At 34.7% G+C, this 27,732-nt stretch overlaps 1 long non-coding RNA gene across 1 annotated transcript in view; it reads left to right on the forward strand.

The window, feature by feature from the left end:
- The window catches only part of LOC138711831 (uncharacterized), a 55,747-nt gene that overhangs the window by 20,500 nt on the left and 7,515 nt on the right, over positions 1-27,732 (forward strand). The window contains exon 2 of the long non-coding RNA XR_011335486.1: positions 12,209-12,258. This is a non-coding gene — a long non-coding RNA (uncharacterized lncRNA). The remainder of the gene's footprint in view (positions 1-12,208; positions 12,259-27,732) is intronic.

The following is a 27,732-nucleotide window of genomic DNA, read 5'->3' on the forward strand; positions in this document are numbered from 1 at the left end:
AATGTAGTGAACAGCTATTATGTTGCAAGTCCCACCTGCTTCATGCACCAGTTTAATGAATTATGCATCACATGTCTTGTATTGAGAATAATGGTGGCGAAGATAATGATGATGATGATAATGAAAGTATTAATAATAGGAATAATAATAATAATGATAGCGGTATTAATAATAATGCACAGCGTACTCTCCACAAATTTAACAGTCTTTTTAACACTGCACATTTCTTAAATACGTGAAACACTGCGAAACACCTCGTATACTCTCATCTCTTCGCTAATCTACCATATTCCACAAGTCTAATTTTGTGATAATTTTTCTTTCTACTATGAGAGTTTATATATGCTATTTGGGAAAGGAAATTATACCCGAACAATGGAAGGAGTCCATAATTGTACCTATCTTTAATAAGGGGAAAAGACTAACTGTAGTAGCTTTCGAGGTATATTATTTTTATTGACGTCATACAAAATTGTGTCCAATATTATTTTAAGAAGATTAACTCCTTATATAGATGAAATTATTGGCGGTCACCAATGTGATTTCAGGCGTAATAGATCTAGTATTAATCGTATTTTTTGTATTCGACAGATATTGGAGAAAAAATGCCAGTATAATGACACAGTACGTCACTTATTCATAGATTTCAAAAATACATATGACTCGGTTAAGAGAGAAGTTTCATATAATATTTTTATGGAATTTGGTATTTCCAAGAAACTAGTGCGATTAATTGAAATGTGTGTCAGTTAAACATACTGCAGAGTCAGTATAGGTCAGTCTCTGTCTGACGCTTTTCCTTTTCACCGAGGTCTAAAAGTAAGGAGATACATTATCACCTTTACTTTTTAACTTTGCTCTAGAATATGCCATTAGGAAAGTACGGTACAGGAAAACACAGAGATTTTGGAATTTAACTGGTTATATCAGCTGCTTGTTTATGCGAATGACGTGTTAGGAGAAAACCCATAAACGATTAGAGACAAAGGGAATTTTACTTGAAGCAAGTGAGGAGATAGCTTTGAAAGTTATTATTCAGTTAACTGTCAGTGCACCTCACAAATGATACCAAGAAGGCACCACTTATGAGGCAACTAGGCAAGAGATAATGGGATAGGGTGGCCAGTTTCTTACCCCCTCCATTGCATACATCGCCGACTAGCTACATATTACACTAGTCAGACTTCAGATGCATACAAACAATATTGTTCTTTCTCTGACACATATCGTCAGGTGAGATGTATTGCCTGATAATAGATGCACATATCAGCCGGAACCTCAACCAGAGAATGCTTTGGAAGTAAACTCCGAAGAAATTATATGATTATGTCTTGTGACCAGAAGATATTACGAAATGTAAATATAAAAAACTGAAATTTATCCTTTGAAAAGGTGGAAAAATTCAAGTACCTAAGAGCAACAGTAACAAATATAAATTACAGCCGAGAGGAAATTAAACGCAGAATTAATGTAAAAAATGCCTATTGTTATTCGGCTGTGAAGTTTTTATCATCCAGTCTGGTCTGAAAAGAACTGAAAGTTAGAATTTTAAAAACAGTTATATTACCGGTTGTTCTGTATGGTTGTGAAACTTTGACTCTCACTTCGAAAGAGGAACAGAGGTTACGAGTATTCGAGAATAAGGTGATTACGAAATTTTTCGGACTAAGAGGGATGAAGTTACAGGAGAATGAAGAAAGTTATATAATTCAGAACTGCACACATTGTATTCTTCACCTAGCATAATTAGGGACATTAAATCCAGACGTTTGATATGGGCAGGGCATGTAGCACGTAATGTGCAAATATAGAAAACCATGTAGAGTGTTAGTTGAAAGACCTGTGAGGAAAAGGCCTCTGGGGAGGCCAAGGCGTAGATGGGAGGATAATATTAAAATAGATTTGAGGGAAGTGTAATATGATGGTAGGGACTGGATTAATCTTGCTCAGGATAGGAACCGATGGCGGGCTTATGCTAAGGCTGCAATGAATCTTAAAAGTCATTTGTAAGCAAGTAAATGTGAGAGAATTTAACTCTTGTATAGGCATTTCACATAGCTTCGTATATCCTATATACTGTCGTTCCAATTTTAATCTAGGAAGGATTTTACAACATTAGAAACTAATATTATGAACTAAAAATTATTAAATTTCACACTGCAAGATATCTCTGTAGAGAATAAGAAATTCAAATTTTATAGCAATCGGCAAGAAAATGTGGAGCAAGTTTATCCGAATAAGCGTGAACTTATTTCGGAAGATTATATTATATTACAGGCCTCAAAGTCCACACCTGTGGAGTAACGGTCAGCGCGTCTGGCGGCGAAACCAGGTGGCCCGGGTTCGAATCCCGGTCGGGGCAAGTTACCTGGTTGAGGTTTTTTCCGGGGTTTTCCCTCAACCCAATTCGAGCTGGGTAACTTTCGGTGCTGGACCCCGGACTCATTTCACCGGCATTATCACCTTCATTTCATTCAAACGCTAAATAACCTAGATGTTGATAAAGCGTCGTAAAATAACCCAATAAAATAAAATAAAAAACAGGCCTCAACAGATATGTTTCTTCTTTTCATATTCCTTCTTTGATAGCGAAGTTGATACGTAGTTCATTATTATTGGGTAATTTTACATCTTGTATATTATGATGTGAAGACCATGAACTCTCATACCGTAAAAATCATCACTAATGTAGCCCAACACTCACATCTTACAGCAAAAATCATGTATTTAATATATATATATTGAATGAGTACACTCAACGACCAGAAAGTATTTTATACGCGAGTATATATAAATGCATGTAAATGAGAAATATTGAAAATTATGAGGAAAAAGATTTGCCTTATTCGAAATATACTCAACTAATTCCTCTATAACGAGGGTACGATCCAATAAGTTGCTGAAAGGCATGGAATGGTCATGTTTTGAAAAATTTGGCAGACATCTCGTCAAGAGCTCTTGAATGGATCCGTTGTGACTTTCATATCGAATTATATTTGCACATGTTGGATAGTGATTAAATAGTATTGTTGACGACATAATAATATTGGAATTGTAACTGAGAGTTGTGGTTACTATTCATAGCGATAAATAATAAACACACATCTAATTTGATTTCCAATTAGACAATCCCGTTTTTGGGAATGTTGAAAGAGTGTCTTTGTAAATAAATAAGGAGTTTCGTAGAATAAAGGCAAATGCCTAGGTTGCCTAGGCCTAAATCCGGTACTGCTAGCACGCACTGAACTTTCTGTTGTAGTTTCCACATGTTTACAATAGCGTGTTCTCCTACAAAACGCCGCCAGTCTTGTTTTAGTCCCCTAGGAACAAACAAACGAAAGTTACGCACAAACAAACGAAAATTACACATAAACAAACGAAAATTATGCATGCAGATGTTTCCCAACTTTGTTGCAGAAACTGGGACAGTTCCTCAGCCTTGTCATATGTAAATCACAACAATATCTTAATATGATTTTAAGTGGTGAGCATTTATTTCTCGATCAATCTAAGCAGGATACTGTGTATTGATACCTTACAATATATCGATTATGTGACAATCTCTAGTACAGCGCCTTCATAATGCAAGTGTTCGATTTATTGCTAACATTCGTAGATCTGACTGCATCTCACCTTCACTTAATATGCTGTCTTGGGTCCATCTCAAAGAACGCAGAAAAATTCTATCTCTAACGTTACTCTCAATATTCATCACAAACCTAACCCTAGCTATTTAGCTTCTAGTTTTGAAAAATTTTTCTCCTATCACATATAGATATTCGTTCACAACACCATATCACATTCTCTACTTGTAAATATAGAAAATTCTTCTACTGTTCATCTTTCGCCATTTCTGTTGCTCGTTTCTGGAATTCTCTACCACAACTGTCGGAAACTGTTTAGATTATCAAGTTTTAGAAAAAAACTGTACATACAGAGTGTTAGTTGGGAGGCTGGAAAAAAAGACCTTTGGGGAGACCGAGACTTAGATGGGAGGATAATATTAAAATAGATTTGAGGGAGGTGGGATAAGATGATAGAGACTGGATTAATCTTGCACAGAATAGGGATCGATGGCGGGCTTACGTGATGGCGGCAATGAAACTCCGGGTTCCTTAAAAGCCGTAAGTAAGTAGGGTAAGGTTGCCATCAATGGGCCACTTATAATAAATATTAAATAATATTCTCGGATAAAGTAATATTTATTTCCTTTTTCAAGCAAACTTAAATATTATCTTCTGTATTTCACTACGCTACAAATAGAAGTTGTAAGTATTCGATCTTAATGAAATATTTGGAAAATGAAAATAAGCATCATCGGCCCAATGAAGGAGACTGGTTTCCTTCATTGGGCCAGGTAGTTTCCATGAATGGGGTGCAGAATAAAATTGTTAAATAACGACTCACATCTAAATAAATGCCAATACACAATATCTTCGGCACTAATAGGAGGAGTGTGTTGCCATATGGAACCACAAAACGTGTATTAGAGCCCAAGAAAGACCACTAGGGCACTTTAAAAATCTTCAGATATTTCATCAACACAGAAAAACGAAATACATCATTGTTAGTTTGTAATCAGGCTAAGACCACCATTTCTATCTCAAATGATTTACGATCTTACAGAAATAAAAAGAAAACACTTTAGCCCTATTTTTTTCTATAGTGTGATTAAACAGAAGTGAAACATTTCAAAATAACCAAAGTTTAAGGCCTAATAAAAAACAACAATTTATATACACTGAAAACAAAACATATAAAGACAATTGAAGTATTGGATCTATAAATACCATTACTTATTGTTAAGCCAATTAAACTCTATCCTTCTCCTCTCTTTGGCTGACCAAATAAAAAAACTGAAGACTTAAAAATGAACGTGCAATGAAAACCATGAATTCATGAGACAAAACAAAACTTTTATAAAATATTGTCACACTTTAGGAATAGTTTTCGTAATTGAACACTTTGGCTCCTTTTGAACACCAGAACAATTCTCATGAACCCACTCGTTACATGACAGACAGTGAATCATATCTTCTTTTATGTAATTTCAACAGATGCCACAATACCATGACTCCTTGTTAGAATTACACCTCTTTTAACCTTTTGAAGAGAACGAGAGTTTGGTTTGAGCTGACTTCTCGGGTGCAGAATTTTCAAGATGTTTCCTTTTAGTTGTTTGCGTTTTACCTCTTCCAGTCTCTGCTTGTACGGACTACTCGTGATCACTATCTTTTTTTTAGCTTTATTTGCACTTCTTCCGAGAGAAATTTTGTTCGGTATAGGAGAGATTTCACCCAAGGAAACTTGCAATTTTTGTGTCAATGTTGCTGCATCAGCTGGAAGAGATTCTAAACTATCTTGACTTCCAGATGCTATTACTCCTTTTTCTAGAATCACGGTATAAGGCCTATTTGGTTCTGGAATTTCCTCATTTACAGGCTCAATTGTAGAAGCTTCCATAACGGGAATATCATCTCTTTCAAACTGTATCGCTGCCACAAAATGGCAATCTTGGAACACATCCCTGTTGACTGACCAAATTCCTGTTTTTGCAAATCCATTCACTGCAGTCTCTATTGTTGCCGCCAGTCCATACGCTTTACCAGACAGTCGTGGAATATGAAATTGGGTAACAAATTCATGTTTGCCTACTCAAATTCTTAAAACACGACACGTCCAGTGACTGCAACCTATGAGTAGTGTGTCCTGGAAGCATGATGGCCCCATTCTCTCGAGCAATATCTAGAGCACCGAGATTTCGGGTGTGAGTTGAATGTCCATCGAGAAGAAGCAAGATTTCTCTTTTCTTTGAAGGACGGACAGTGTCGATGAAATGCCTTAGGGCCTAACCACTTCACAAATACATCTTTTTTAATGTATCCACTTTCAGGATTATAAGCAAAAATTGTTTCCGGTGGACTTCCATCTTCTAACCCTTCCGCAGAACGCGAACGTTTGTAGATGATCAGTCGTGGAACATATTGATACGCAACACTTGTGCAGCAAACTTGAGTAGTAGTGGAACCTGCTGCTCTTTTACCTTTGAAGGCAAACACCTTTCTAGGTTTCCTTTACATACTTGATAAGCCAATCTCATAAACGTTGAATACTCGCGTTGATTCGAGCTGGTTTTCATCAACAATTTTCTGCAAGGTGTCAAAATAGTGACTTACGTTTTCTTTATTAAACCCCTTAGCTCGAGAAAAAGAGGTCGACTCTGGTTGACCCAAGTTAAATTCGGAATGTCTCCTCATAAATGCATAATACCATTTTTTTTCCGGCGATTCTCTTTTCTTTACTTAATCTATGAGGGATTTCGTTCCTTTCTGCTATATCAAAAGCTAGCAAGCGCAGTTCTCTTAGTGTAATACCAACATAAATTCCTCAAGTTTGAGAACATGAGCAACAAGTTCATTTTCCACTTCTATGTTATCTATAATTTTTTTTATGTTCAACAGCAGAACAATTCTGCCCGTTAAATGTCTATATCATGTTACCCTGGGCACACTATATGTTCTGGCAGCCTCCTTGACACCCATGTAACCATTTCGTACTGCAGCTAAAGCGCGACTCATATCATCTTCCTGCCACTGACCATATTTCATATTCGACGGCATCTAGGAAAGAAAACATACATATTTATTAATATATGCATGTACAACTAATCATTCGTTTACATTATACACATATTAAGCCAACTCTTGGTTAACTAATTCGAAACAGTAGTTACGAGACTGCACGCGGGTACGGTTTCCACCATTGGGCTACTAGCCCATTCATAGCAACTGGGAGTGGCTCATTGAAGGCAACTAGCACTGTATCGTTTAAAATGACCCTGTCTCCGTTCCCAGTAACTAATTTATAATGTAAATATGACTAAATAACGAGAATTTGTCGTACTTTCAGAGACTATCTGTAGAAATTTATACAGTATTAATATTTGACAGAAACATTTCCTTCATTACATTAGTAAATTAGAAGAAAAACGTGAAAAGCTTACCTTCTTTCACTGCTACTTTGTGTCTGCGTCGAACAACTCACAACTAATAGAGCGATATTCTGGCAACCGGAAGTACACTAAGCAGCCACCAGAGTGTGCCTATTGTCAATACCTATGGAGAAATCGAGCCGGCTCATCGAAGGAACCGGCCCACTGATAGCAACCTTACCCTAAGTATAAGTAAGTAAGAAATAAAGTGTAACTGCACTTCTTCAATTCAAATTTCTTTCCCCCGCTATAGTTTATATATATATATATATATATATTACCATCACTACATTACCTTGGTCACAATATTAATTTACCACCATAGTTTTTAATTGTGGCTTTTATTTATAGCTTATTTCTTTTTTTTTATTTACTAATATATTCCATTTCTTGTATTTTTTCCTTACGTGTTCCCTCTTCATTTTATATTAACTAAGTTGCTTTTGTTATATTCTATTTTATAGACCTGTACTTTACTTTGTTGTATTGGGGTATTATTTTCATTTTTATTGCTTCAATGTTGTTATTATTTTGTAATATGTTAGTATATTGTTCTTTTTACAATACTATATCGCCTTAAACTAGCCAGTATATTAATAATAACTTACAAACTTACAAATGGCTTTTAAGGAACCCGCAGGTTCATTGCCGCCCTCTCATAAGCCCGCCATCGATCACTATCCTGTTTTAATAATAATAATAATACTTACTTACTTACTTACTTACAAATGGCTTTTAAGGAACCCGAAGGTTCATTGCCGCCCTCACATAAGCCCGCCAGCGATCCCTATCCTGTGCAAGATTAATCCAGTCTCTATCATCATACCCCACCTCCCTCAAATCCATTTTAATATTATCCTCCCATCTACGTCTCGGCCTCCCTAAAGGTCTTTTTCCCTCCGGTCTCCCAACTAACACTCTATATGCATTTCTGGATTCGCCCATACGTGCTACATGCCCTGCCCATCTCAAACGTCAATAATAATAATAATAATAATAATAATAATAATAATAATAATAACAATATTAATAATAATTATATGTTCACTGAGTTAGCTCTCTGGTAGCGTGTCTGTCTCCAGACTAGCCGGCCCAGGTTCGATTCCTGGCGGGGTCAGAAATTTTCATGTAAAATTTCTATCTCTGGACTAGAAGAAATGGCGGTCAATAATTTATAATCAATAGAGTGTGCACCAATATATCTGGATTAAATCCCAAATCTTTCCACATTGTATATGAAGACAAGACATATATTATTGTTGATAGTCATTCGTCCGTCGGACGGCGACGTTAAGCCTGGCGGCCGCCTTGGTCCTATTCGATAGGAGTAGGCTACGGGCAGGCACCGGGTTTCCCCTTTCTCTCTTCCTCATCTTCATCATCATCAACACTCATTCCATACACTACACGTACACGAACACTTTCACATATACTCACCCTAGTACACAACATAACTTTCCACAGATACACATTATCTACAGCGTGGCCCGCCGAAGTGGCGTGCAACTTGAAAATGGGTCACAGCACTGTCATCTATCCGCAATATTCGGAACCCAGATCATACATATATATACATACATACACATATACATACATACATAAATAGATACATACATACATACATACATACATACATACATACATACATACATACATATACATACATACATATATACATGCTATAATACAGTTGAACAATATCGACAACGTAAAAAAAGATTCTTGTCGTGGTATTTTAACAAAAAGCGAAGAGTATTTAAAAAAGAAGTCATTCACATTATTCATTCGATGGACTCTGTGTGAAAATAATTAATGTCATCCAAAATCACGAATTGTATTAATTACAATACGAAAGATATAAATTTTATAGATGTTTACAAATGTAAAAGGTATGAGAGTTATTACTATTGACGAAACTACAAGTATCTCACATGGAACATAATTCAGTATTAAGAGTTAGTCATATCCAGGGAGGAAAGCAAATGATACCACTAACAAACAATATTATAGAATTTACTCCCGACAACCTTAACAAATTGTTACGGTTAAGGATTTTTTTTATTTTGGAACAACAAAATAATATTTTAATTCTAGTACTAATAATTAAGCCTACCGTGGAAGAAATTTGTAATACGGTTATCTAGCATAGCAGTGTGAATTATGAATTCCATACCTGAATCAAAAGAATCACATTGTGTTTCGATCGATTACGTATTTCCGTTTTAAAGTAATATTACCTAGAATCATCTGGACTAGAGATTCGACATTGAAAAGTACGAAAAAAAATCGGGAATAAAACCCTCTCAGGCAGTCGAAACATTTATTCAAACCAATCATTCTAAGAGCCATGTACTACGTACCTCGAAAAACCTGCGGGTTACAAATGACTGTTTCTTTATTAAAATTCATCGTATTTGTGGTAATAAACCCGCCTGTCTATGCCTATTTATTATTTTAGCTGTTTTCAGTCGTTATTAAAACTATAACACAAGCGTTGCGACTTAGAGGATTTCAGTAACAAAAAGTTTTGTGTCTATCCGTGTTCTTGTTGTAGGTGATGCATAAAACAATTCATGGAAGGATTCCGTCAGACACGAGTCCGCGATATTTGCGACAGGGTCATTTGCGACTGTGTGTCACTCCCGACAGTGCTAATATTCCTCACAACTACATGATAAACAAGTGCACCATTTGCGACAGACCCATAATTTATCTTTATACTCCTCTTCCTGTGTCTCGTTACCAGTGAATTTGGCGTAAGGTTCAACACTGATTTAGTCCAGCTTTACAACGAGGACCAAGCGATTCGACTTCACATGCGTATGTGTGCATCATTGGTGTTCTTATAGCCTGAGGACTTTGAAAGTGGCTGGTTATATTATTATGTCATGGAAGATTCACCTAACGACCAGAAAGTAACAGAATTCAACGACTAGTTTGTATAGCCTATGAGTAGTTTGTAAATGACAAAATACCCTTCAGTATGTGGAACAGTTACAAAAGAAGACACAGAACCAACATTGCAGTTATATTATTATTATTATTATTATTATTATTATTATTATTATTATTATTTGACTTATTTGACTCTTGGACTCTCAATTTTGAGAGAGGAACATAGGTTAAGGGTGTTTGAGAATAAGGTGCTTAGGAAAATATTTGGGGCTAAGAGGGATGAAGTTACAGGAGAATGGAGAAAGTTACACAACACAGAACTGCACGCATTGTATTCTTCACCTGACATAATTAGGAACATTAAATCCAGACGTTTGAGATGGGCAGGGCATGTAGCATGTATGGACGAATCCAGAAATGCATATAGAGTGTTAGTTGGGAGGCCGGAGGGAAAAAGACCTTTAGGGAGGCCGAGACGTAGATGGCAAGATAATATTAAAATGGATTTGAGGGAGGTGGGATATGATGATAGAGAATGGATTAATCTTGCTCAGGATAGGGACCACTGACGGGCTTATGTAAGGGCGTTAATGAACCTCCGGGTTCCTTAAAAGCCAGTAAGTAAGTATTATTATTATTATTATTATTATTATTATTATTATTATTATTATTATTTACACAGAATACAGAATATAATTACAAACAATAGAAATAGAAATAAAGTAATACAATCAATATAAAAAAAGGAGATAAAATAATATTAATAAAATTTGAGGACCGAATGAGCAGCGCTCGTGTTCGGTCGCAGTTCAGATATATTATTAATAGGCCTATAACAGAAAATAAAATAAAATGGGAACTAAAATTAAAATTACAGCTACAGTGAAATTATATAATATAATATATTAATATAAGAGGAATATAGAAAATAAAATAAAGTGGAAGAATGAAATCGCAGACTAAATTATCTTTCAAGAACATCACATTCCATCTTGTTCGTTTTTAAAAACTGAAAAAAGAAATCGAATACAGCAATTTCTTATGAGACAGACATGCCCTTAATACAAAGGAGGAAAAGAAAAAAAAACGAAATATATTAAAAGTGAGGTTTATGTGGGCCTACGGCTCATAGAAAATATGATTCAGACAGACAATATATCAAAGGCTTAATGAAAACAGTTGCATATCTGCACAAACTGTGATCATAAAAACATTGTTTTCACTATAATTTTACAATATGCAACGTTTTAAACCGCCTCCCTCATCTACATCAAAGAGGGTAGCTAGTCCCAAGCCTAGAAAATTATGAGGGAAAAGTTGGGAGTTCTTAAGAATCTTCTACTATCGCAAATGAAGCGGATAAAAATTGTTTTATTGGAAAAACCACCTGCAATTACATGATACTGTCGGAAATGTCACACATATAATGATCACTGTCGGAGATGACACTGCCGCAAATGACGCATTTCTTCAAATACAATACACTTTTTGCTGGTTGAGTGGAAGAGAAGGCCTTACGGCCTTAACTCTGCCAGCTAAAATAAATCATTATTATTATTATTATTATTTATTATTATATTTTTATTTATCTTTATGAAAACAGTAAACATTTCATGTGGTGCTGTCGAAGAGTAAAAGTAACAGTACACTTGGTCAAAATGAAAGTGGCCGGCGTCTGATAGTGTTCAAATCGGGTATTTCCGTGAGTGCTCGAGACAGCTAGGCTTTGTTCAAAAGATTGCGTATAGGCTATTCTTCTAGTAGTTATAATGGGGAACACAACTTACTATTAATCACTAAAATCTTCCGAGAAAATAATTAATATACGAGATTTAAAACAGACAGATCGTTCAGAGTGTTTAAACAGTGAATATTGTAACACAAACACTAAACGTACTAATTTTATTGTAAACAATAAAAAAACCATAATTCTAATGACAAATTATATCCTCATTTCCTGGAATTATAACCACAAATTTTCACCAATTTTGTAGTTATTTGTAAGTAACATGAATTAACATAAGCAAATTATTTGATTACATTACACTTAAAGGAGTTGTAAAGAATAAAAGAAAGGACAAAACAAAAAATGCACTACGGAGATTCGAAGCATTCTGTGGAGGTAGCCCAAATCAGCGCCTTGTATTATGAGTTAACTAAAGCGGCGCACGGAGGTTTACGGTAGTGAACTGCGCGCTCACCTGACGAGACTTAGAAAATTTTCGCTGCTCAAGAGACAGGCAACTTTCATTTTGACCAAGTGTACATTAATTTAACCCATGGGAAATATCAAGAATTCAATTACAAATGTACTTTTTACAGACATAAATCTTGGAGAATCGAGAAGCACTGCAACGGAACCAAGTAACGAGGTGAGTTTATGTGGTAACTTCATAAGAGCGAGAAATTTGATACAAATTTGAGAGTATTATGTAAGTATACCAATAATTATACTGAGGAATCGACGTAAAGTATGATGAATTAGTAGGTCTGAATGTAAGATTTCTTGAAAGGAAAACTCATGAAATAATCCTAAAAGACCTGAGTAAAATAAACATAATTATGCTTACAATAACGAAATCCAATATTATTTAATAGAATGGTATATCAATTTATATTTAAACTATAAAAGAGCAACAAGTTCATTTATTTAGGGTAAATGTGCGATTTTATAAAGGACGATCGTTAACAAAATAACTATTTTATTTTAATTTTGTTTCCTCTAAACGGAGTTCCCACCAAAATCAAGAAACATTCCTGTTAACATGTATGTAATATAATTAAAACAACATTAAAAGGAACATATATACTGTAATTCAAGTTTCAAATTTCCAAGTAGCAATCATTTCCGTTACTTGAAATATACTCTAAAAATTGAATTTTAATGAAATAACACAGAATACTAAAGACAGTAATAGTAATAATATTAATAATAATAATAATAATAATAATAATAATAATAATAATTACTTACTTACTTACTTACTTATTGGCTTTTAAGGAACCCGGAGGTTCATTGCCGCCCTCACATAAACACGCCATTGGTCTCTATCCAGAGCAAGATTAATCCATTCTCTATCATCATATCCCACCTCCCTCAAATCCATTTTAATATTATCTTCCCATCTACGTCTCGGCCTCCCTAAAGGTCTTTTTCCCTCCGGCCTCCCAACTAACACTCTATATGCATTTCTGAACTCGCCCATACGTGCTACATGCCCTGCCCATCTCAAACGTCTGGATTTAATGTTCCTAATTATGTCAGGTGAAGAATACAATGCGTGCAGCTCTGCGTTGTGTAACTTTCTCCATTCTCCTGTAACTTCATTCCTTTTAGCCCCATCTATTTTCCTAAGCACCTTATTCTCAAACTCCTATGTTCCTCTCTCAAAGTGAGAGTCCAAGTTTCACAACCATAAAGAACAACTGGTAATATAACTGTTTTATAAATTCTAACTTTCAGATTTTTTGACAGCAGACTGGTTGATAAAAGCTTCTCAGCCGAATAATAACAGGCATTTCCCATATTTATTCTGTGTTTAATTTCCTCCCGAGTATCATTTATATTTGTTACTGTTGCCCCAAGATATTTTAACTTCTCCACCTCTTCAATAATAATAATCATAATAATAATAATAATAATAATAATAATAATAATAATAATAATAATAATAATAGGATTATTCCACTTTCACAGCATGTAACACACATTTGGATAAGAAATATAAGGAAGACACTAAAGAAAATCCCAATTTACCCAGTTTGGTGTATAATATAAGGTAGTGGAGAACATATTCTCAGTCGGTTATCTATAACGACCTGTATCAACTAGGTTCTTTGTAATTTATTCTCGATGTAATTCGTAATAGCGGGAGGAGACCGAGCAGTTATTAGGCCTATTACCTGAAATTCGAATTACATTTGGAAAAAACACCGAAAAAAATCAAATGAGGTTATCAGCACAAGCGGATATGGAAACCAAACCTAAGCGCAGCTCCTTGTCTGTGGACAAACGTGCCCACCACCTAAGCTATGGGTAAATTACAAATCTGGCTCGGCAAAAGTATTTTCATTCATCATCAAAAATTAAGATTTATTTCGTGCATATTATTCACAAGTAATTGTTCATATTTCCTGCACCAGAAACTTATTTCAGTGGAATATTGACAACACAGCACAGTCCCCAATCTGAGGTATCTCCGCACGCGTTGTTTACACCATCTCGCAGAGTACAGTAGTTAGGAAGGTGGATGTGTGTGGTTGTATTTGTTATTTGAGTGTTTATTGTGAGTCACAACGGATTTCAAACGAAACAACTAACGCAATATCCATATTTTATATATATATATATATATATATATATATATATATATATATATATATATTTCATTGTATATTATTTTGTAATTTTGTTCAAATCAGTATTTTAATTCAACACTTTTTTTGTTATTCTATTAAAATTATAACATAAATTAAAGTGTTATATCTTATAGGATACTTCTTTAATGAGTTAATGACGTAAATACCCTCATATTTTTGTTGTCGCAAAATAATCAGTAGCCCTCGGCAAAGTCAGATGTCGATGAAATGACACTAAAAAAGAGTTGGCACTAACCACAACATGATGACTGTCTGTTCAGAAATTGTAGAAAATGAAGGCAGTGATATTAACATTATTTTATCTTCTACATCATAATAATGAAAAGGAGAAAATTATATTATGTAAAAATGTTCCGTTACTTACCTGGTACCGTTATGGTTAGTCATGCCAATGAATCTCTTTGTCTTATGACGTTGTGCTTTATTTATACACATAGCTTGCAGATATGTCAGGCAAGAAATTGTTCTAGTACAACGTGATAAGAAAATAATTATTTCTGTCTCAGTTGACTGAAAGCTTCGAAATCCTGAAAGGTGGTCACGCTCTGTGGAAAGAGGCATCAATGGTTAATATTTGACGTGCGTACGAAAACGAAGTACACAATAATAAATTATCCTCAGTGTGAACTTATGCTGAGAGAAAATAAATTCAGGAAACTCTGCTCAATAGATATTTCCCATGACAATTTCTGCCGCTAGGTTCGCCTCGCAATCCTATTAAATGATGGATAGTTCCATTACTAAGCATTGTGTATCGTGAAAATTCTTTGATTAATTTTGCATTACTGATCGAGTACGAAGATTATAAACATAACAAACATATTACAGTCTTATTTGAGATTTATTGATGACTTGTTAAATATCAGTATGCAGATTTTCAGCGTCATTTAATGGAATTTACAATTTTGTTTTCCGAAAGTCTGAATTTGTTCAATTAAAAATTTTGCTTCCAAACTACATTGTTCATCTAGTTAATTACCTTTGGCAAGTTGATTGTTTTCAGTTCCGTGTTTTTCCTTCAGATTTCGTTCCCTATAATTTGTTATAATTGCTGAAAGTGAACTACCGGTGTCTTCTACTTTCAGACATTATTATTATTATTATTATTATTATTATTATTATTATTAGTATTATTATTATTAGTATTATTATTATTATTATTATCATCATCATCATCATCAAACTAGTATAGTTCTTAGTTTGTCTTGCCTTAAGACAATTAGTAGCGTTATTCGAGGAAAAGAATATGATTTACCATCATCATTTATAATGGCGAAATATTCCACGACAATGGTTAATTATTACTACTGAATGTACGATTTGCATTATTTACGATACAACATACGCAGCAATGTGATTTTAATATTGAGCATGCCGAGTTTAGTGCAACGTACTCCCCTCATCCTCCAAGCCAAATCAAATATTGTTACGACGTTACGAGTAATAAATAAATAATAATTACTACAATTATTCGTTGTGATAAAGTACAATTATCTCTGCATGGTGTACCGAAGATTTTACTTTATGTTTTAATTAAATTGACATATCATGAGTGACGACAGAAAACAGCTCAGGGGAGCGAGATGCAGAGATTACTAAAAATGAAATGGGGATCGGGGAGAGCAGATGCGCATGTGCTATGGGCGGCAACATTCTAAAAAAAAAAAAAAAAAAAAAAAAAAAAACGTCCCTGAGATATTTGTTTATGTTTTGGGAAATGGTCAAATTCGAAAAACATTTCTAATCACATATATAACACACTAACTTCCTAATTAATTTAATTCTAACTCCTAATTTAAAAACTGTTTACACATACTAAAATATCATAGCATTTGGTATTACTGTCCACTACTGGTTAATCAGCAGGCCTATTAGATATTTATTTCATCACTGCAAGGTGTGGAAGAAAAATCGCACAATTGTACTAATCATGTATTGTGACTGCTGTTTGCATTAGTAAAAATCATAACACTTCAACGTCAATATATTTAAAAAAAGAAAGGGCTAAGTTAGGCCCACTTACAAATGATTAAATTATGAAGTCACGGAAATGGAAGATAATACAACACCTTAATTCATCGGAATAATAATAATAATAATAATAATAATAATAATAAACACGTGAAAAGGGTAGACTGCAGTGTTCATGTAAAATATATTAAGTTTCTTTCATTTTTTCTGAAAAGGTACGGTGTATGAATTGAACAACAGGAAGGTAGTACCTTGTTAGCTTTGTCTTTCGCCTAAAATCTGTAAGTCTCGGATGCAATTCAGCCAACTTACTTTGGGTACAAGAGGAAGTATGCAGTAAGTAGTAAATCACAAAGGGAAAAATAACTGGTACTGTATAAGATAATTGTCTCGAACTCGTACATCTCGTTAACTAATTTGCTTTAGATATTCACATGGAAATATTCGAATATATACTGCCGAATAGCACTATATTTGTACTCGCTCATTGTATTAAGAATTAAGAATTAGCCACGAAATCCCGTGAAGGGCAAGGACCTCCCGAAGATGCAGGGTGGCTTCTCAAGCATTTCCCGGTTAGCCACTCCGGGAAGAATGGTCACTTTTGGAATGTAATAGTGTACTATTTAAAATGCTGTCTGGGTTAACATTGAAGTGTCCACTGTTTACTAACGACTGCTTGGGTTTCAAGTCACTTTGTGATGAGCTTCCATTGCTGTCGGTCTTTCGCTGTTCTTGACCATAGATGACCAAATCTTGATTTGAGTTCGCCCGCCCACCTTGTCTTCTGTCTTCCAATCTTGCGTTTGCCAATCCTTGCGTCCCATGAATAGTGCTTATGAAATTCCTACTTGAAGTGATGAAGCAGATGTGTAAGCTGCCTATATGTTAAGTCTTTCTTCAAGCCCTCCAGTGTTCCCGTGGATCACAATTGTGATCTAGTACTTTATTTTTAGCTACCAGAACTTATCTCATATGAGGGAGTCAGAAGCAAAGGGGTGTAAGTGCACTTAAGTTATTTTTTAGAAAAAGTGGTTCAAAGTACTTAAGCTTTGGTAAATTTCGTGAAATTTTTTATTGCAATATTATTGTGTTATCATATATATATCCCTTTTGTCACTAAAATTTTAGATGATTTAGCTTGCCTTGGGGACACTTAACTCATGTTCTTAGAAATGTCACTTTAACTCCTTTGCTTCTGACCTCTTCTAGGCCTATATGTCAACTGGATACCTTTTCTTTGTATATATCTTTACCCTCTCAGTTAGTGATTGTAATTTACAAATGTTAAGCAAACATTTTTGGCACTTAATTAAGTTGGTGCATTCTTGGATCAAGATTGTGCTCTGTTGCAAACTTTCTTAGCCTCTAAATTTATGTTTTTACAGCATTTATTATAAGAAGTATTTGGAGAAACTATTTGTTTTGTGAATACTAAAATGTGAACGCAGTCAAACTCTGTTGAAGTGTAACAATTAATAATTAACCAGAAAAATAAAAAAATACATGTAAAGTTATTTATTAACCCTAAAATATGGTTGACAACTGTGGTCAGTGCGACCACTAACGATGCATTTGAGTGCCCGCGCAACCACTGGAGGGAATAAAGATAATTTTTCTTTCATCGTACATGTCTAATAGTTGCCAACTTCGTTGTTCATGCTTTTAACACAATGAATATAAATGTATTGTATGTAGAATTGCCTCGCAGGATTAAAATAATTCCGTTCCATCTTCATTCAGGTTTCGTTCCATACTTATCCCCGAACGCGGACTGGGGACGCACGAAGGGATATGGACTACGGGCGACTGTGGTTGCTTGCTCGAAACCTGAATACGCAGAGAATCTTAGTTTAGACAGCCTCTGTGGATTGGGAATTCACCTAGTCCAAGATTAAACGGAATAATTGTACTTTCTATGTCGCAGTGATTGGTCGTACCGCCCCGTTCCGAACACAGTATAAAAACAGTACAAAGATGGTCCACTTAACTCGTTCACCTCAGATGGCGTGTGAAATATTTCGGATATACACAAACCGACAATTACAAGTTAAATTACATCGAAGGGCATATCCGATACATGTAATGAATTTTTTTGTACATGAAATAATAATTTTCAAGATATTAGAGACAGTTTCCATTTTTAAAAGGGAACCAACTATATCTTTTATTGCAAATGATGCGTTAGTTCTGTCTAGTAACAACTGACTACTTTACTGACTGTTGTACAGTAGTTAATCTACTTGATATTAATTGCACAAATGTGTATAGCTTAATGAAAGTATGCTTGCAAATTGAATTAATCTGCTTACTTCGTATTGTATATGTTTGTATAGTTTTGGCCGATGAATTGTATATGCTTCAAATTGAATAGTAATCTGTACAGCTCTATTGATAAATTGTTTGTGTTTGTAATTTGAAGTAGTTTTCATGATATGTATTATCAATTTCTGTATATCACAACTGGTTGAATTGTTTATGCCTTAAATTTAATTAACTTACTTGTTTTGTATTATACATATACCTCAACTGGTGAATGATCGTTTGCGTTTGTAAATTTAATAATCCGATTGGCTATGTATTGTATATTTTTAGTAGAGCCATCGATGTAGCTCAGTCGGCAGACTCGCTGGACTGCTGATCCGGAGCTGCGTTCGGGCTTGGGTTGGATCCCCCTTTGGTCTCATTGAATGGTTTCATCCGAGGTTTTCCCTAGCCGTGGAACTGAAGCCGGATGGTCTATGGCGAGTCCTCGGAATCACTTAATTTCACCCCTTTGATTTGATTACCTGGTTGGGTTTTTCCGAGGTTTTCCCCAACCAAAAGGCAAATGCCGGGTAATCTTTTGGCGAATCCTCGGACCTCACCTCAGCTCACTACATCTCGCCAAAATATTGTAAAAAATTGCACAAAATCGTAAAAATTGTAGAAAATTACTAAATTGTAAAACTGTAAAAATTGTGAAATATTGTAAAAATTTGTAAAAATTTTAATTGTAATATTGTAAAATTTTGACTTGTTCCACATCTTAAAGCTTCATTGCTAATGCAAGATCTATGGAATATAATGAATGAATGAATGAATGAATGAATGAATGAATGAATGAATGTTACCCGTAAGAGTAAACATAAACAATGTCTGACCAAGTGTCGAACAGGGAGAGAACAATTGTGGTTAGAATTGTGCGTCAATTAAATCACAATCACAATGTGCTGTACATTTTAATACTATGGAAATGTTGCACATGATGAAGTGAGACATAAAATTAGTGTACAATAAAAAATATACAGTTACTCTCAAAAAACAAAACAAAATATCCGGTGTGCAATCAGATTTCTCGCCGATATCTTATCTTTCAATTGTCCAGTACAGAACTGAAGATATAATATTGTATTGGCTTGTGTACAGTACTATGGGTGTGTTAGATCTTCAATTAAGTCAACATTATGAACTAGACCTAAGGAAGGGTGCGTCAGACAACGTTTATGTTTACTCTTACCAGTGACATTCAAACAGTCTGTAATTTGCAATACAAAATATAGTTGGTTCACATTTAAAAAAGAATTTGACTCTAATATCTTGAAAATTATTTCATGTACAAAAAATATATTACGTGTATCAGATGTCCCTTTCGATGTAATTTAAATTGTAATTGTCTGCTTGCGTATATCTGAAATATTCCACACGCTATCGGAGGTGTAATAGTTAAGTTGATCACTCTGTATATCAATAAATATTCAAGGCGACACTGTACTTTATATATATATATATATATATATAATATTTGCATTTAATTTAGTAGTCGCTCTTTAAAGCAGCTCATACAGACCTTTAATGTAAAATTTTTAATAAGATGTTTTAGATTGGTAGAATATTTCTGTGATTAATTTATAATAATAATAATAATAATAATAATAATAATAATAATAATAATAATTGTTATTGCCATTACTATTATTTCTTTTCGAGCAGAGTTCGTACTGTTGTAGTTGTGAAAATTACAGACCATGGAATGAAAACTTCTGTGTTACAGCTTCTCTGAAAGTATGTTTATTTAAGTTGTCACATTTTCCAGAACGGCTCCGAGGGCCACTCAGTAGAAAATGAAATTGAATAGGCCTACCGACACCTTCCAAAAATGGAAGTCAATCGGAGTGTATTATCTCATCTAGTACAGAGGTCAAGAATTTTATTTATTAGAGATGTATATCTCTACTTCTAATGCGCCTTATTTCTGTAGGACTAATCTTGGAGGAATGCAGATCGGTAAAGAAATTAAGGATCCACTTGAGCGAAGGCAAACATTTGATGTTAGGAGTGAAGGGGACCGATGGAGACAGGCAAGCCTCGAGGAAAAATATAATAGAAAGCCTCCACGAAATTCTACAGAACTCTGTATACAGGCGCCCAAATGCTGAGGAGCGACATCGAAACCTTGTATGCAAGGGATGACGAAATTCCACCCATTCTAATCAGCGAAGTCAGAAACGCCATAGGACACTTGAAGAATGGGGAAACGACAGGAGAAGACGGAATACTCAACGAATGCCTGAAGTGGGGCCAGGAAGTATTAGTCCAAGCAGCTATAAAATTATTCAACACCATACTAGACACGGAAGAGTTTCCCAGCCAGTGGTATAAAAACACCATAATACTTCTGCACAAGAAGGGGACAAAAGATGACCTGAACAATTGCAGCCCTATCAGTTTGATGTCCAGCTTATATAAGATATTCACGAAGTTATTGACAAGTAGATTAACAAAACTTTGGACAAAAATCAACCACCTGAACAAGCGGGATTCCGACGAAGTTTCAGTACCATCGATCATCTGCAAACAGTAAATCAAATAACAGAAAAAGTCAACGAGCTCAACATTAAGGTATATATTGCATTTGTAGATTACAGCAAGGCCTTTGACTCAGTGGAGCATTCTAAAGTTCTTGAAGCTCTAGACACAATGGGAGTCGAACACAAAATTATAAGACTACTGGGCAATATCTACATCAACAGTTACGCAAAAATCCGAACAGAGGTGGAAGGAGAAGCATTTAAATTAGGGAGGGGAGTGAAACAAGGAGATCCCTTTTCACCGAAATTATTCACCTGTCTGTTAGAAATACTATGTATTTAGAGAAATGGACTGGGGTAAAAAGAGATACGGGCTGAACATCAACGATAGGAGACTATCAAATTTACGCTTTGCGGATGACATTGTACTTTTCGCCAAATCAAGACAGGAACTACAACAAATGCTGACTGAACTCTGCGAGAAAAGCTCAGAAGTTGGGCTCCAAATGAACCCGGAGAAAACTAAACTAATGACCAATACAGACAACATCCCTATAACGATTAACAACATGACGCTGGAATACGTCGACGAGTATGTATACCTGGGACAAATTGTGTCACTCTCCTGTAGGAGAGAGAAAGAGATACGAGGAAGAATATGTTTGGCTTGAAACAAATTTTGGAGCTTGAAATTCATCCTGCAAAACCAAAACATCAGCACCAAACTTAAATGTGAAGTTCTGGAAACCTGCGTAATTCCAGTAATGTTATACGGATGCCAAGTTTGGTCTCTGACAGAGCAACAGAAAAACCTGCTTCGTGTGTGCCAGAGGAAAATGGAAAGAAAAGTCCTACAGCTGAGACTGCAAGACAGGATAAGGAACACCGACATCCGAATAAGAAGAGGTACGCAGGATGCAGTGATGCTGGCGCTACGTCTCAAATGGAAATGGGGCGGACACGTGAGTAGGATGGACTGCTTCAGGTGGACGTATGCCTCGACCATGTGGGACCCACGCATCGGGAAAAGAAGCAGAAGACGTCCAAGGAGAAGGTGGTTGGACGGGTTCCGGAGAGAGACTGGAGCGCAGTGAACGAGAACAGCGAGGGACAGGCAGGCATGGAAAAGACTGGAAGAAACTACGAACACTATATAAACTGTGTATAGTTGTGTATTGTTTATATAGTTATTTTTGTGTGTGTCAGTTTGGTTAGTTTGATTCCGTGCATAGTTGGTATAGTTCATGTATTTATCTAGTATAATTTTTGTGTTCAGTTGTATGGTTTTATGTGTTTTAGTTTGGATAGTTTGATTGCGTGAATAGTTGGTATAGTTCATGTATTTAGTTAGTACGATTCCTGTGTTCAATCATGTGGGTTTGTGTGTTTTAGTTTGGATAGTTCGATTCCGTGTATAATGGTATAGTTTATGTATTTAATTAGTATAATTTTTGTGTTCAATTGTATCGTTTTTGTGCGTTTAGTTTAGATAGTTTGTGTGTTTAGGCTGTACAATTTATGTGTGCAATTGGTATAGGTTTTGTGTATTTAGTTTGTGTGTGAGTTAAGACTATGTATGCGTTCAGTTTGTGTGTATAAATATATATATATTTTTTTCTCTCTCTTTTTATCGTGTGTTTATTGTGAATAGTTGTGTTCAGATTATAATTTATGTGTTTATTCTGTATAGTTTTTCGTGTTTAGTTGGTATAATTTGTTTATGTGTTTAGTTTGTAAGTGTACAGTGTAAGCTCTCTTGGACTGGCTCCCCAAGTGTAGTAGACCTTCAGCTCACCCTACACTCTCCTGTAGGAGGCCGTTGCCCTTATGGGATTTCAGGCTTTTCTTATTTCGTATTTCGTATACCTTCGCTGCTGTCCAAAAATGTTGCATGTGTACATATTCCTGGTGCTATGGAGGAGAAGGCCTGATGGCCTAAGGTCCACAAAAATGAATAAATAAATAAACAAATAAATAGATAAATAAATAAAAATAAATAAAAAAATAAATAAATAAATAATAATAATAATTATTAGTATTATTATTATTATTATTATTATCATTATCATCATCATTATTATTGTATTGTTTGTTTAGTCATCTATCCGAAGAAGGTTTCAATCTCATAAGTGACACGAATAAGGCGTCACTCGTGAGACAACTAATGCAAGAGATAATGGGGTAGGGTGGCTAGTTTCCCTCCCCCTTCATTGCATACATTCCTGACTAGTAACATATTTCAGTAATCAGACTTCAGATTATACAAACAATTATTTTTCCTCTGACACATATCGTCAAATGAGATGTACTTGCTGATAATAGACATACGTAACAGCCACAACATGAACGAGAGGTATGTTATTATGGAATATATTTAATTTATTTTGATTACGATAATACTTACTATTATTGGTTAATGACATCAGCATCAGTTTCATGCCATTTTTCTGTCATCACCATTTCCAACAATGAGGTACATCGCGATTTCCCTAAGCTAATCTCGATGAACCTGAATTTTAACATAATGCTCCAGGTGTATCTAGATCTGTCTAGTCTAGGCAAACCGCGAAGTGCCGTATTTCGACTTGAGCCTGTAAAATATACATAATATGCAGGGTGAATCAAAACCTTTGCGACAAATTCTGAGGGGTGATAGATCAAACAATAAGGAATTCTTTTTGTTAATCAACCTATGTCTTTTGACGCGTCGTTTCGAAGTTACCATTGAAAATGTTTTTGCGCGGGCGTATGTCAACGTATGCGAATGTGTGCAACACTGTTTGTTTGTTTGTTTGTTTGTTTGTTTGTTTGTTTGTTGAGATGTATGTAAGAGACGAGAAGGGTTGTTGTTGTTTGTTTACGTTTAATGTTCAATACCTTTCCCTCACAGTTCAGTCTAAACATCAATTGAGAATGCATGTCTACACTTTTCCCCGAGTTAGCCGACATGGTAATGTGTTATGGGGAGGCTCGCGGAAACGGAAGAAGAGCTCTCCACATTTACCAACAACAGTTTCAAAACAGAAATCACTCTCACCACACGATGTTTGGTCGACTTTATCAGCGCCTTCGAGACGATGGGACTCTTCGTCCCCGGGGAATTGGTGGAAGACTGCGTAGACATCCAATCTCAATTGATGATTACATTGAACTGAAAGGAAAAGTCATTGAACATTAAACGTAAACAAACTACAACAATCTTTCTCGTCTCTTACAAACATCTCAACAAACAAACAGAGGTTCACACATTCGCATACATTGACGTACGCCCGTGCAAAAACATTTTCAACTGTAACTTCGAAACGACGCGTCAAAAGATATAGGTTGTTTAACAAAAAGGGTTCCTAATTGTTAGATCTATCACCCCTCAGAGTTTGTCGCAGACGTTTTGAATCCCCTGTATACATAATTTAAATACAGTAATAAATTAATATTCTGTTTAAAAATTAAAGTTGTGGATTTTAGGACATCCAATTTTATAAGGGTTAAGATTGTGATAGATTGCAAGATTACTGAATAAATAAACAATCTTATTCCAGAAGTAGAATAGTATCTCAATAAGAAATCAAGATATTAAGAACAGGAAAAACAGAAGTAACAATTTTTCAGGACATTGTGAAGAAGCATCAGGCATACACGAAATAAAATTATTTAATTTATTATTTATTTTTTTATTTAAAAAGTGATTGTCATTTCATTGTTTCTACATGTGTCTGAATTATGTGTTCTAGGAAAAATAACACTAAAATAATTAAACAGAATTTAGAGTATTCACATGTGTCAAAGGCTACATAATCATAATTTTAAACTTCAGCAAATGTTCATTCATTTATAGTTTCCCTCCATTATTGTTGGTCTTTGATCTCATACCAAGCATTCTCCAATATTTCCTATTTTCCGCCTCCTTCTTAATCTCCGAATACGTCCATATATATTAATGTTGCCATCATTTTCGTATCTTCTTCTGTCCCTGACATTTCTCTCTTTCACCATTATTCCTTTTCATACTTCAGTAGGCCTAGGCAATATATTTTTTGGGTAGTGACCCATCCGATTTCTTTTTCACTTCCTGATTAATATCATTATTAATCATTATCAATTCAATTTTGCTAGCGTACCTTTCTTTTCTATTCTGTCTCTCCATTTCACAAGCTTCATTATTTTCCATATCCTCATTTTCATGTTCATTATTTATTACAAAAATGAAACAATATACTTATATTTACAGTACTGAAGGAAATATAGAATCAAAGCGACATTTTGAACTCCAAAGAAACGTTAGGAAGTTACATTTCCATGTTCCATACTTCATGAGATCGGAACAAACCACGAGGTTCAGTCCGTGAGACTAATAATAACCGTAATAATGATGCGACATATTTAACTCTCCTGCTACCAAGTTTTATCACAAATTTATACAAGAGGAGGTAATACAATCATATATTGATCTTTGTTAAGCATTTTGAATATAAATAATTAATGTATTATTTGACTATAGACTTAAAAAATGTGGAAATATAAAATAATCATCCTATTTTTAAAAATACAAGGTAATTCAAAAGTTCTGTTCCATTTTGTTGAAAACATATACCAAAATTAATGAACTTTAGATATGTTCCTGGTGACACTATGAGGTAACATAAACAGTAAATTAAATTTGCCTCCCTCCCATTTCAAGACAAACTCCTCAATGTTATATAGTTTTGACATGGTAGAAATGACGAAAACACACAGACAATGAAAGTCACAGTCCTATAACATAAATTGGTAATCATTTCAGTTAATTCCTGAAATTTAAATATTTGAATAGCATATAGAGTCGATCAGGCGAAGCTGCCTAACATTTTCTTTGATTAAAACTTTACGATACTGTTTATTTAGTTTTGAATTTCATATTGAAATATCAAAGTCAGGAAGTTATTTTGAAATTATATTTTTGATACGAAACAGAAAATATTAATTACCTTGTTTATAGATACAGGTTTTCATATTATCTTCACTGTAGGCATCTTTCCTCGATAGTTGGGTAAGATGACAAATGCAATTAACACATTTACTGATATATGTATTTTATCTGAACTTGGTTTGATAATACATACATACATACATACATACATACATACATATATATATATATATATATATATATATATATGACTTAATCTAAAGCTCATGGACACTCACTCGTTTATCACACGCTTATTACTACTTAGCAGCATAGTCATTGCACAGATTTTATTGCAGTGTGCAAGATTCGTGAAATCACTTCTTGCACACAATGAATTTAATCCAGTACAATTTTTATCATCATTCTTTTCTAGGCGGCGTTAAAGGGTACGGTAAAGAATCCCGTATGCTTGCGATGCTCTATAACAGTTCATACCCCTGTTCTAACATGTTCCACCGCAAGTTGAAGACTGTCCTCAATCCACTGACCTCTATCAGAGGACGTTACGTAATGTTTACGTATTCCCTGCAATAAAACAAAACATAAATTTCTTGCAGCAAGTTGCCATCTTACCCCGAAAAAATCAGCATCTTCCCCAAGTAGCGGAGTAAGATGCCTAGTGCTGTGACGCAACCTAAGATGGCGGAACAAGGTCATTGGTTGTTAACAATAAAAAATTTAGAACCTTTACTACATATCCATTACAAATGTTTGACAGTTATTACGAATTCAAGGATGTATTAACATTGTAACATACCTTTGCAATTATTTTATACCAGAAAAATGAGCTGTTTTCTTGCTTATCTTCTTTTCACAACAAGAACACGTGGCAAAATGAGTTAGCTTCCATTCTAGAGATATTCAATTGTCATAGTGATCATGAAGACATTCGCGTGGCGTTCTGTCTTGGAAAAATGTGAAACTACAAAGAAATAAGCATCTTCCCCCGATAGTCATCACCCCCCGATTCATTCTATACAACCATGAGCATCTCAGAAACATTAGTTCATAATAAAATACAGTCCTAAAAAGTTAATTTCTAAAACGAAATAGATACAAATTTAAAACTAATGCATAAAATTTTAGTTGTTTCCTGAAAATAAAATATTCTAAAACCACCTATACTACAATGAACAATTCGAAAAAAGGATTCCGCTAATAATTAATTCTAACGAAATCACTTTTAGGAAAAGCATAACACAGACATAAAAGAAAAAAACATTAGGTCATGATAATATAAATAACAATATAATATTAGTTATAAATAACACAAAATAAAATAATTTGGAAGCAAACTAACAAATTAAGAAACTATAAGCTACAGATTGAATTTTATATTCTGGAATTTTCGTGACAGACTACGATCATCCCACATGAATAATGTGAATTACATCTTAAAGTAGAAAAATTATGTTATTCTTAATACAAATTGTTATCAGACATATAACGGAGAAATGCATGGATTAAAAAAAAATGTGGATAAATTTAACATAATACCTATTGAAAAATCATCTGTGAGATAATTTTTTTAGTTGGTTATTTAACGACATTTTATCAACTACAAAGTTGTTTAGCGTCGATGGGATTGGTGTTAGCGAGATGAGGCCGAGGATACGCCATAGATTACCTTGCATTCACCTTACGGTTGAGAAAAACCTCGGAAAAAACCCAACCAGGTAATAAGTCCAACGGGGATCGAATCCGCGACCGAGCGCAGCTTCAGACCGGTAGGCAAGCGCCTTCACCGACTGAGCCAC

Source organism: Periplaneta americana, chromosome 13 (assembly GCF_040183065.1).
Source record: "Periplaneta americana isolate PAMFEO1 chromosome 13, P.americana_PAMFEO1_priV1, whole genome shotgun sequence".
Classification (NCBI taxonomy): Eukaryota; Metazoa; Arthropoda; class Insecta; order Blattodea; family Blattidae; genus Periplaneta; species Periplaneta americana.